The sequence below is a fragment of the Lagenorhynchus albirostris genome, chromosome 5 (genome assembly GCF_949774975.1).
Source record: "Lagenorhynchus albirostris chromosome 5, mLagAlb1.1, whole genome shotgun sequence".
Taxonomy (NCBI): domain Eukaryota; kingdom Metazoa; phylum Chordata; class Mammalia; order Artiodactyla; family Delphinidae; genus Lagenorhynchus; species Lagenorhynchus albirostris.
In genome coordinates, this window is record NC_083099.1 from 60899626 (window position 1) to 60912273 (window position 12648).

The window sequence follows — 12648 nt, forward strand, 5'->3', positions numbered from 1 at the left end:
AAAGTTGTGAATAACAGCTGAGCATTCAGCCCCACTGTCTTGGGTTGGTTATGGCATTGAGGTGGAGGTGCCACCCCGCCCCCCTTGGCCTGAAAGCCAGCACCATCACATTTTCCTGCAATGGAAATAGTTGATGTAGGCAACCAACACTTTCCTCATGTTTCCGCAAAGCAGTGTAAATGTTAGTAGGTCACAATGGAACAAAGAGAATTTGACAAGCAATCTGTTTATTCTTCAGATTATAAAACTGCTTTCAGGGCCACGTTAAAGTAACACGCACTTGGCCAAGAGAAAGAAGCCATCACTTGGTACAGACAGAATAGGAGCTTTCAGACAATCAGGAAAGCAATGGAGAGCTGTCCCCTCTCGAGGTGGTGACAGAAAGTAGAAGTTCTGTTTCAAAGGCCAGCACTGCAAATACAAAGCACAAAATTGGTCTAGGGAAAAAAAAGATAGGCCAAAGGTGGGGAAAGCAGACTTCAACATTCAAGCCACTTTATAAATGGGAGCAAAACTAAATAAAAGGAAATGTTCTGATTGTTGCAGTACCTTGGGCCTTTGTAAAGATGTCATCTATTAAATTGCATCCACCCAAAGAAACTTTAAAAATATACAAAGTGTGCTTTTGTCCTTGAATTAAGATACTTAGTTGGCATTTGATTTAGGCTTTTGTAAAATACCATGAATAACTGCCTTTTCCGGTGCACTTTATATCTGTCTGTCTCTCTGTCCCTCTTTTTTTTGTATCTCTCTGCACGTGCTGTTCCCTCTGCCTGGAAAGCTCGCCCTCTTTCAATTTATCTGCATGAACTCTATCTTATTCTTCACATCTCAGCTCAATTGTCACTTTCTTTTCAGAGAGACCTTTTTAAGGCCCATCTTATTCTTTCCCTGGCTGACTGTCTCTTTTCTTCATAGAACTTCCACATTTTGCAAAGATATTTTCATTCATGTGTTTGCTTAGTGTCTGACTCCAATAAGCTCCTGGGACCAGGGAGTTTATCCATCATGTTTCCTACTCCATCTCCAGTGTCCTGCATGGTGCCCAAAGGAATTTTTTTAATAAATAAATAAACATTGGAATAAGATTAGGATGGTAATAAGCAAGGAGGGGTTCTCAGCACCAAGTGTAATGCTGCTGGGTGACCACTCTTCCTTTTTGTGCCCCAGCAAATAGGTGCTGTGGGTCACGATGCTGTAGATCAAGAGTGCAAGGTTAAAATGGCAAACATTTCTGAGGGTAAATGATTCCCAAGGATCAAAACAGTCCAATATTTCTCAATTCTCTGTTATCCAGCTAGACCCACAGAACTCAGATTGCTCCACTATAGCTTATTCCCCTAGCAAAGCATTAGCATTGAGAGTGGCTAAAAGGAAAGAAGACTCTAAAGTTGTTCATATCTACCCGATGAAACAAGTTGCTTTGCTCCCAGAGAGCTAAAGTATCACATAAACAGACAAATAAATGCAAGTCTGTAAACATAGAGTTGCATCTTGCTTTTAGCAAAGAAGCAACTTAATTGAGGAACCTTTTGACCAGTCAGAACCTGGCTCTGTGTGCATCTTCTTCCCAGCACATATCATGATTGAAATTTTACATTTATTGTTGTGATTATCTGTTTAACATCTGTGTCTCCCAAATAGACTATAAGCTGCCTGAAGGTAAGGGCATTGTCTGCTTTTGTTACCACTGTGTCCCCAGCACAAAGCCTGCTAGAGATTCAATGAACCAATGAATGAATGAATAAATGAATAAGACTTATATTCTCCCTACACATAGCTTATCACCAGCTTGCTGGGTATCCTTGAATAAGTCGCCTGATCTTGCTAGTGTTCATTCTTTCATTTGAAGAAATGGTGATATCGTTCTGACCCCTTCTTAGTATAGATTCAAAGATCAAATGGCATAAAAATGACATGAATGTTCTGGAAAGGATGAGATTCTATTAAAATGTAAGCTACCATGCAAGAAGTACTCTTGCTACCAGAGCTTTAAATACAGGCAACAGAGCAAAAGCAGATCTGAGGTCAAGTGTGACCTGAAAGCAATTGTGGACCTAGGACAGGAAAGGGACTGAACCTACACCCTAACTTCAGGAGCTCTGGAGTCACCCATTAGGAGTTCTATCTGCAGAAGGACTCCCTATCACCTGAGGGAGGAAGGAAAGGAAACACGGAAGTTTCAGGTAACCCCTGGGTGACACTCCAGGAAAACCAGGAAGAGAAAGATCACCCCAGTCCTCATGGGGAGGATGTCAATGAGACATGCTGGGTCTAAATTCAGGATTGACATGAGATGGTACTAAATGATGACCTGGACACAATCCAGCCTGGGCATTAGAGAAAAACTAATTTAAGTTTCTTTAATCAAGTGAATGGTAAACTCAAAGAGCAAGATTACATTTGAGAGGAGGGATGTCTTAACGCTATAATTATTCAACAATAATAATGATAATAGTATTATTTATTGTCTAATATGTATTAGAATCTTTACCTATGTTCATCTCTAACATCAGCTCTGTAAAGTACGTATGTCTATACCTGTTTTACAGATGGGGAAACTAAGACTCAGAGATCAAGCAACTTGATCACACAGTTAGGTGGCAGAGCTGGAATTCAACCATGGAACTGCCTGATTTTAACTATCATGGTCTTTCCACTCTGTCTCTCCAAAGAAGGCTCCAGCTGGAGATAAAACCATCAGGACCAGCTACATAGTTTGCAGGGCCCCATGTAAAATGAAAATGCAGAGTCCCTTGTTCAGATTTTCTTAAGAATTTTAAGACAGCAAGAGCAGAGCAATAAGCCAAGAACACGGCCCTCCTGAGTATGGGGCCCTGTGTGTACAGATCATAGGCCCATGAAGCTTGTTCTGCAAACCCTTCAAGGTTGGCTGAAAAGAATCAAATAACCAAGCAATCCCCACCTCTTGCCAGTTCTGAGGAGCCCTCAGAACTCCCGGTGGTTGGAGATTTGGCCAGAGAAATAGTGAGAGTCATGGTGAGGTAAGACAAAGCAGAGCATGGGAGAGGCAGGGGAAAGGGCCACAGCAGTGAAGCAGGTCACCACTGCTACATGTTCCGGGAATCAGAGCCACCTGGGACCCTCGCTAATGGATGAGCCCTGGGAGCCCACCTTCCCGGTAGCAGCCCTGGGCCGAGGCTCTAGTCAGGCACCACGGCCATCACCATCCACACCCGGGTTATCCCCAAGACAGGTGCCCTGGGGAAACAAGAGAGGCAACTATGACATAAGCATACAAATATTTAAACAGAGTGAAGAGAAAAAAAATCCCATGAGAAACCAAATAAGAAACATTCACTGGTGAAAACTCAAGTTACATGGAGGCAGAACCAACAAAACAGGGCTTTTCCAGTCTGGTGTCAGTCACTGTCATAGCCAAGAGAGCAGGACAATCCAAAGAGAAGTCGTCTTAAGAACAAATGAAAGCAACCTAGTGGAATGCTAGTATTGACTGACCAAAATTTGTGGGCTCTGAGAATGCAAGTTTTGGAAAGGATGGATATAGTGACCTTTTATTAAAATTTATTTGTTTGTAATACTAACACAAAAGAAATACATGCTAGCTTAGAAAACTTGGAAAACATAGAGAATCACAGTGAAAAAAATCACTCATGATTCTACCACTCAGTGATACCACGGTTAATTTGACCTCTTGGTATAAGTGCTTTCAAACTTTTGTTATATACCAACACACACATAAAATTATTTTCAGACATGAAAACCATAGTAATATTCATGCTTTTCTTCTTGTTAAATATTATTTCATGTGACTTTTTTTTAATAGTTGCATAGTAGCTCATCAAATAAATCCTCTATGTCAAGTTTCTTTCTTTCTTTTTTTTTTTTTGCGGTACGCGGGCCTCTCACTGTTGTGGCCTCTCCCGTTGCGGAGCACAGGCTCCAGACGCGCAGGCTCAGCGGCCATGGCTCACAGGCCCAGCAGCTCCACGGTATGTGGGATCTTCCCGGACCGGGGCACGAACCCATGTCCCCTGCATCGGCAGGCGGACTCTCAACCACTGCACCACTAGGGAAGCCCTCAAGTTTCTTTTTTTTTGATATTTATAAATAATGCTAATATAAACATCTTTTGCACACACATACGCTTTCACCAATACATTATTTACTCTTGGTTTTGCTCAGAAAACATTTTCAGCTGGTGTGACATCTGTTTTCACTCTTGGGAAAAGCCACAGAAGGAAAGTGATAATGATAGTACACCACAACCCAGACAGATCACCTTCTTCGTGCTCTTAATGCTCCCCTAGCACTTCACCTGCACATCTTTTATGGCACTTAACACCTCTATTCTTGTTATTTATGTTGTAACCAGATACTCCTGGAGGGAAAGGGCATGTGAGACTCATCTCTATATCCCCATGAGCCTTGTCCACGTTAGGTCTGCCATAAATGTTTATGCAACAGCTGAACAAGTTCCTCAAGTCCCGTAGCCCAGTCCAAATTCCAGTGTCCTGCCAACTTTCCTCCATAACTGATGTGACATTTCCTTCTCAGCTGAGGGATTGACTTTGAGGATATGTCCAAAGGGGGTCAAGTAGTCCCTTTGATGTGTCTACCACCAGATGACCAGAGTTGGATCTTTTGAGAAATTTAGCAGGAAAAGTGGTTTCGAATTTCCTAGGTAGGTATAAGAGAATTAAGTAGTGGAGGTTTATACTAGGGTCTATGCTCTCCAAAAATGACTTGATGTTTTGCACTCAAAATTATAGTTATAGTCATAAGAGCAGTGTTAACTTACATCTATAGACCATCAATATCTTATAAAGGAAAAAGTCAATCAAGTGCAGACGGCATACTGCCTCTTCTTAAACGTGATGAACCTCTAGCTCTAAACATTTGCTTGGCGTATTCCACTTCTCTCCAAAGTCCACCCTGGGCTTTTCTCTACTTTAGCCTTGAAATATTCTAGCTGTTTTCATCTATTAAACCAACAGAACAGGGCTTTTCCAGTCTGGTTAAATCACATGCTATCCCTTATCAGTAACAATAATTTATTTTAATCAATGTTCATGAATGTTCTGTACTGATTAATTTCAACAATACTCTTTCCCCTGTATTGACCTTCTACAAGTGCTACGCTATGGGCTCCCTACTGTGTGCTAAGCTAGTTTAGGAGATGGGGTGCAAACATGACTAAGGCAAGGTCCCTGCTTCTAACAAAGTGATGGGAGGGACAGGTTCAGAGCAAGGGCCAGAGCCTTTGAGGGAGTCCCAAGTGGTAGAAAGTCAAATGAGTCAAATTCACTTTCCTGGGCCCCGTATCACTTTTCTTCCCTTAAACTTGGACTTTCCTTTCCCCCAAACTTCCATACTGAACAGCCATCATCGGCAAGGAAAACAGGGAGGATATAGCTTTGAATTTTGGCTCAACTCTTTGGTAGCCATGGGTCTTGGGTAAGTCACTTCACCTCTGAGCATCCCCAAATGGGGATGGAGTAATAATAATGTGATTGCAACAGAGAGTGGTGAAGAGCATGTAATCTGCAGTCAGACTGCTTGAGGGCAAATCTTTTTCAGCATTATAAGTTGTGTGACCTTGAGCAAGTCATTTCAGTTCTCTGGGCTTCAGTTTCATCAGCTGTAAAATGGGAATAAAGATAGAACCTACCTCATAGGGTTGTGATGGTTGAATATAGTAATAGATATAAAGTGTTTAGAATAATGTTAATTCTTATTACAAACGATTAGATAGTTGCTAGTAGAAGTCATTATTAGTGGTGGTAGTGGGGTGATAGTTTTAACAATCTATGCCCCAGATCCTGTCTGGTTATATTTAATTACCTCCTGTTCATTCTATTAGGATTTGAAGAACGTAAGTTATTTGCATCTTTCCTAACTTAGTAGTGACATCAACATTTCATACGTCAGGCAAAGTCTAAGAACATTGGAAGCACTGGTTTACTTAATACGCACAATAACGCCAGGCACTGTTATTAGCTCCATTTTACAGAGAGAGCAGCTGAGTTACAGGGAGGGTAAGTGGCTTGTCCAGGAGTAAATAGCTAACAAGAAGGCCGGCTCCAGGCACACATACTAACTCTCAACTGATAAGACAAATCCTGCTGTGTTCGTTGCTGAATCCTTATTGGGGCTTGATTTCCTGTAAATAGCTAATAGCTCTCCAATATTATTCCCGCTTCCAGGTGCCAGGTGTTCTGTGTAACTGCAAGGCACTATTCTAAAAAGTACTCACAAAAAGAAATGACTGATTTTGGCCAGCAAAGATCACGGTATTTTGAGAATTTAGCTGAGCCTTTCTCTCTGGCCTCTGTGTTGGGATAAGAGGGAGTGCTCCTGTTTGCATTAGCCAGAGAAGGACTGTGAACTATTATCTTACCTTGTTATCTGAGCTGCTGGTGCACAAGGAAGTTTCCTTTGCTAATGGTTGAACGGCTCTTCAGATAAAGGCCTCCCCGGGATCTCCGTAGCACTAATTAATCAGCTGTTAAAACAGTAGTTGATAAAGACAGGCTTACTTAAAGTTCGAATTGCCTGCAATCAGAGATAACCAGCAGTCCCTTTTGGCAGTGAGATATGAAAAAGGAGAATGATCTCTTATCAAAGTGAACATGGCACTCAAATGAAAAATGTGGTTCAGAAAATAGTGAAAACAACCTCAAATCGGAAAAAAAATAAACGTAGAATTATTTCTTTTAACCTGTGTGGACAAAGTGGAAATGGCACCAAACACACACACAGACACACACACGTAAGTACTAAAACATGATCCACACTAACATTTCAGTGTAAGTTGGGTGAGCCGAGCCAGAGCAGGTTTCACTGTGATGAATGTGGTTATGCAACAGTGTGTGACATGTGGCCACCATTTCCCTTCGATGGAGCCTTCTTTGCTAACATTAGTCACTTAAAAAATTTAAATAAAAACACTGATTTCCTCAGAGGCAAAGGATATGATTTTAAAATATATGTACTAGAGAAATCACCTTAAAAAATGGGCATCTGGTGGATGAATGGAAATAGACTTCCCTGAGAAAAGGCTTGGACGAAATGGAGAAATAAAACATGTAAATTGGTTTGGATATTAGTAACAGCTTTCCAATGGGCTTAAAGGAGAGAAAGGCTCTATGGCGCACAGATGTGAAGGGAAGAACAAATCTACCCGCCCCCCCGGAAGTGACGTTTAAGGAGGCTCAGACAGGTAGGAATATAAAGTGTGATGTAAGGGACCATCAAAGATCCTAATATTTGCAGAAACACAAAATTGAACGTGTCTAGATATGATGTAGAGTTGAAAGATCTTCAGTAACACTTAAATTCTATTTTCTGGAGAATCAAAAACAAATATAACTGTCTGAAGGGTTGAATTAAGAGATAACTGTAGTTGAATAATCTATGCAATTTTGATCATGTAGCGAATGAATATGTAAAGCCTCCCAGATAAATTATGAACTTGGAAAATAAATTATAATATGGAGGCGAGCTTTCCTAAGTGATGCTTTTGTTAGCACTATTTGCTAACATTTTAATTTACTTCATAAACTCAATATATTGAAATGGAAAGATCAGTGGATTTGGAATCTGGCAACTTGATTATGGAATAATAAATATTATTAAAACTAATAATCAATGTAAACCTGAATAAATAATCTCTCTGAGCCTCAGTTTTCTCACGTGTAAAAATGAGTGGAGAGATCACCAAACTAGATTACCTCTAATACATCTATTAAGTTTCATAGCCTATAATTCTACATTTCATCATGTATCATTTTTATATAAATGCTCTACATTTTATTGGCAATTTCATTCACAAACCTAAGAGCATCTCAAAAGCTTCTAGATGCTTGGCTTCCAAGAAAATATTACTAGCTATGAGACACAACTAGAAATGTGCAAGTCTTTCCCCAAACCCCCTTGGAAATGTTGGTCTTAAAAATGCAATGGTAATTTGCAAGAATTGAAAAATGTTTTGACAAAATTCCACCTACTTATACGTTTACATAATGCTGGCACAATGAGAACAAGGTATCACTGAATTTCTGTGTCAGTAACCCCATTTTGCATGTTTCAAATTGCCTTCAGCCTTCCACATGCTTTTTTGCCATTCCACTTGATATGTATGTGACATTATCACCACAGTACCCAAGTGCTTTACAAAATAGGGCAGAAATCAATCACAGATTATTATTGTTTCAGGCTATGATGGTTCAGGAAATGGCGAGTGTGGACGGCTGACGTGGTTGGTATGTGTCTGGTGATGAGTCGGGTTCATGAGGTCAGAACACCCTCCGTGCCCTGTGCCACCTTGGGCCCGGCATTCCACCTGCCCTCTGGAAGTCATCTTCGTCTCACATGAAACGTAGATAATGATAGCCAGCCCCCATCACCATGTGCTGCGGTTCAGATGTGGTTCACCTGATCTAAGAAGCCACAGGGACGCAGAGAAAACTGGTGTGTAAATTCAGGGAACTATTATTATCCCACAGGATGATTTCTTTGCAGCCTAAGAAGGAACCAACCATGGCAAGACATAAATAAGAAAGGATATAAATACCCTTTAACTAGTTACCAGGAAGTGGCTTTGGGGAAAAATAATAGGTGCTCAAAGTGACTTCTCAAAGGTTGACGACAGCAAATCTGTCAAGCAGGGTTAATATGCCCAGAAATAGTTGAAGAAAAAAATCTATGAGCACTTATTCTATGCCAGGTACAGTACCATCCGTTTACTCTCTGTATCACCTCTAATTCTCACAAACCCTATGTGGGAGATACTGTCATGCTTATTTTTATAGATGAGGAAATAAGGCAAAGAGGTTGAATAACATGCTCAAGGTCACCCAGCTAAGAAATGGCAGAGTCTGGATTTTAACCTGCCTCGGTGGGCTGGCTCCAGAACCTGTGCTTTAAACCACTACATGAAGTAAGGTTCAAAGGAAAAATAAAACACAGTCATTTACCCAAGAGCCCATGGCCTATAAGTGGCAGACCTACAGTCCGAAGCAGGTCTTCCTCAAGCAGAGCCCATAGGTTCCCCGCAGTCTCACGTCAATATCCAGGCCCCTGATAACCTGGGGTTTACCTCCAACTCTCAGGTGACAGGTGAGGTACACCTTCCTCAGCTTCCATCCAGCGTAAATCAAGGCAGAGCCTGAGATGTGACGAGCAAACTCCAGATGAAGTCCAGAGAGAGAGGGAAAGAAAAAGTGTAAGGGGACAGGAGCAGTTACAGGCCAAGCAAGTAGAAACAAGAACTCTGTTCTGTCAAAAGCCGCATCAACTCTACTTCCCTTCTCGCCCTCACCCCTTCCCAGCCAGTGACCTGCCAGCACCCACTGCCATAGCTGGCACATAGCGGGTGTTCAATAAAAGTCAGTTACCCACCCTCCCTCCCTGCCCCTGTGGGCCCAGGACTGAATGTTCACAGGTGGACCCATCTAGATGTTTAATATGATCATTATTGCTGGTGGTTGGGCACCCTCTGCCAGTAAATCGAAAGCCTAAAGCTAAATAACACTCTGCCACCCTTCTTATTCCTGCCACACACGTGTTGAGATGGATAATCCCCACCAAGGACCGCCCATCTACTCCCAGTCTATTTTTAGTTCTCACTCATATTTGCAAATAGAAGATTCTCCTCCGAATGCCATGCTCCTCTTTGACGCATCGTGATGCGTGCTAGTTCAAGAAATGCCATCGACACTGTTGTGATTGCCGTGAGCAATTCAGTATTTTTCCCGGACTGCTCACAACTTCTCAAGGACTCAAAAGTGAAATGCTTTCTTCTTAAGTTCAACATGCAGATCCCACCCATTCACTAATTAAATACCAAAGTGATCTGCCCTTATAAAACTACAAAGACATAAGTCATACTTGCCTGGATTAGTTTCTGGGCCCAGATTTCTTAGAAGGATTTTCTTTGCATTATTTGCTACATTTTTGCTCCCGGTGTTCAACAACGAGCGATGACTGAAGCCAGATCTTCACACGATGCCCTGAGTCTGGCTGATGTCTCCTCGTTCCCGAGCACCTGCTTAAACAAGAGGTCTGGGCTCCTCTGGCCTTCCTACCATTCATGGCGGCTTGCTTTCCTAATTGGTTTGGGGTTGGGTGCATGAGCACGTGTGTATCTGCTCATGTGCAACAAAATATTTGCTCAGTTCTTTTTTTTGGCTTCCATCTAATGCTTAACTCAGAAAGAAAGGAGAACTAAGGTGCATTTTTATGTCAGGTAGAGGGGAAAGAGGACTTAGAAAGGTCCTAATGAGAACAAAAGCCTTTTGTTTAGGAGGTGTCTTAATATTAGTATAATGACTTCAGAGGCTGAGATAAGGTAAGGAAAGGTAAGATGGCATGAGATAAGATAAGAGTAGGTGGCAACATCAATAAGTAATACAGTCTTAAGAGCATAAAAGGTGAACACGCTAAAAATGTTCAAATTTGAAGAGAAACTGTAAATTTAACCCTGGTTCTATATGGGCTCAATGTTATTCTAATCTATGCTGTGGAAATTCAATAACTGACTCTATAATCTCCAGAAAGACTTGTTCTTCAGAGTTGTGCTGGAGGAAGCACGGGTTTGGAATCATCAGTTTTGTAGACACTACTGTAAAGGGACTGCTCCTACTGGTAAAAAATGCACCAACCAATTCCCACTATGAGGTGGTGCATTCGTCTTTCCAAATGCTATGTCCTCTTAGTAAATGCCTTCTCCTAGCTGGGTTTAAAAGGACAGTTACATGTTGCAAAAGTCAAATCAGACCATGTTAGTGTTTTCTTCTCCCTTCCCTGGTGAAAGAGTATAAGTGACAGGAAAAAAGTCTTTTCGAAGCATATTGATGTAATCATGTCTATTTTATTTATTACAGTGCTCATCTTAGACACAACAATTTAGAGCTGGGTTATCTAGTCCACCTCCCTCACCCCCCACCCCCATTTTACAGGTGAGGACGCTGAGATCCAGAGAGAGGCATGACTTCCTGGAGGCTATAAGATGCCGTCAGAACTGGAAACCAACTCCCAGGCCAGCCAGGGTTCTTTCACCACACCATACTGCCTACCATGTCTGTGAATTGTTATTGTTAATGGTGAAAGTTTCGTCTTTTCAACATGTTATATTCCAAAGTGCTGCCCAGAAAATTTAGGATGCAGTTCTCTTCCATTCTATGTAAAGCACTTTTTTAATGTGAAAGAACGTGGATTTGCATAAGACTGGAAGAGGGGACTCATCGCAGCAATTATTGGCCAAAATCCTCTTGTGGTGGGAGCGACAGTCTGGGAGTCTTGCAAGCTTGATTCTAAATTCAGATTCACTTTATGCTTTGCTTTATGCTTCCAGTCTTCCAATTAAGTGTAAACACTCAATGGCTAAGAAGTTAGCTACGCTCTAGAAAGCCCACTAAGTTTCCAGAGAGGGTGGGAGGGCCAGGATGGTAAGGTAGGAGATGGGCAGGAAGCAAAGAAAGCCTCCCAAATGACTTTTGTCCCCATAAGCAAGGTTACCCAAAACAAATGTCCTTCTACTCCGCGTCCTTCATTTTGTGGCCCTCTTTTCCTGCCTGCAACTGGAGGAAAGAGGGGTCTAGGGCAAGCAAAACAGCACTTTTAAAGAAAAAGGAATTCCTGTTCTCTTTCCTTTGCAACCAGGAACTCCATGGATTGAAAGCTGGTAGCATTTACATCTCCAAGTCTTTCTTCTGCTAGTTCTCTTTAGTTTTATAGCCTGTTTGGCTTCATAAAATACAACTGAGGATTTATAAATCTTAAAAAATAAAAAAGCAAAAGCTGCCCAATTTCCAAATATGCATTTAACTGTAAAAAAACATGAAGGCATAGTATTCATTCAATAGCTGATTAAATTATTAAGAGTTTAGGGTGGCGCCCTGGTGGCGCAGTTTAGGGTGGCGCAGTCCGCCTGCCGATGCAGGGGACACGGGTTCGTGCCCTGGTCTGGGAAGATCCCACATTCCGCGGAGCGGCTGGGCCCGTGAGCCATGGCCGCTGAGCCTGCGCGTCCGGAGCCTGTGCTCCGCAACGGGAGAGGCCACAGCAGTGAGAGGCCCGCGTACCGCAAAAAAAATAAATCAATAAAAATTAAATTATTAAGAATTTAGGAGTATATTTAATTGGCAAAAACCTTTATACACTATATATGATCAAAAGGAAAGCTGCAAGATCATATGGGAGGGTAGATTTTTAATTTGAAAAGCTGGCAGTAAGCATGGACTTTGATATTCTCAGCTACATTTACAACAATCTGTTAAATGGGAAAGGGGCAGACCACAGCTATCAGTAAAGGGCATGAGGCTTGTTATCAGACAGGCATGGATTTTACTCCTGGCTCTTCCAGTTAAAAGTTACTGATCTTTGGGCTTCCCTGGTGGCGCAGTGGTTGAGAGTCCGCCTGCCGATGCAGGGGACACGGGTTCGTGCCCCGGTCTGGGAAGATCCCACATGCCATGAGCGGCTGGGCCCGTGAGCCATGGCTGCTGAGCCTGCGCGTCCGGAGCCTGTGCTCCGCAACGGGAGAGGCCACAGCAGTGAGAGGCCCGCGTACCGCAAAAAAAAAAAAGAAAAAGTTACTGATCTTAGAAAGATTCCTTTAGCTCTCTAAGTCTGTTTTCTCATCTATAAAATGGAGATGAGGAT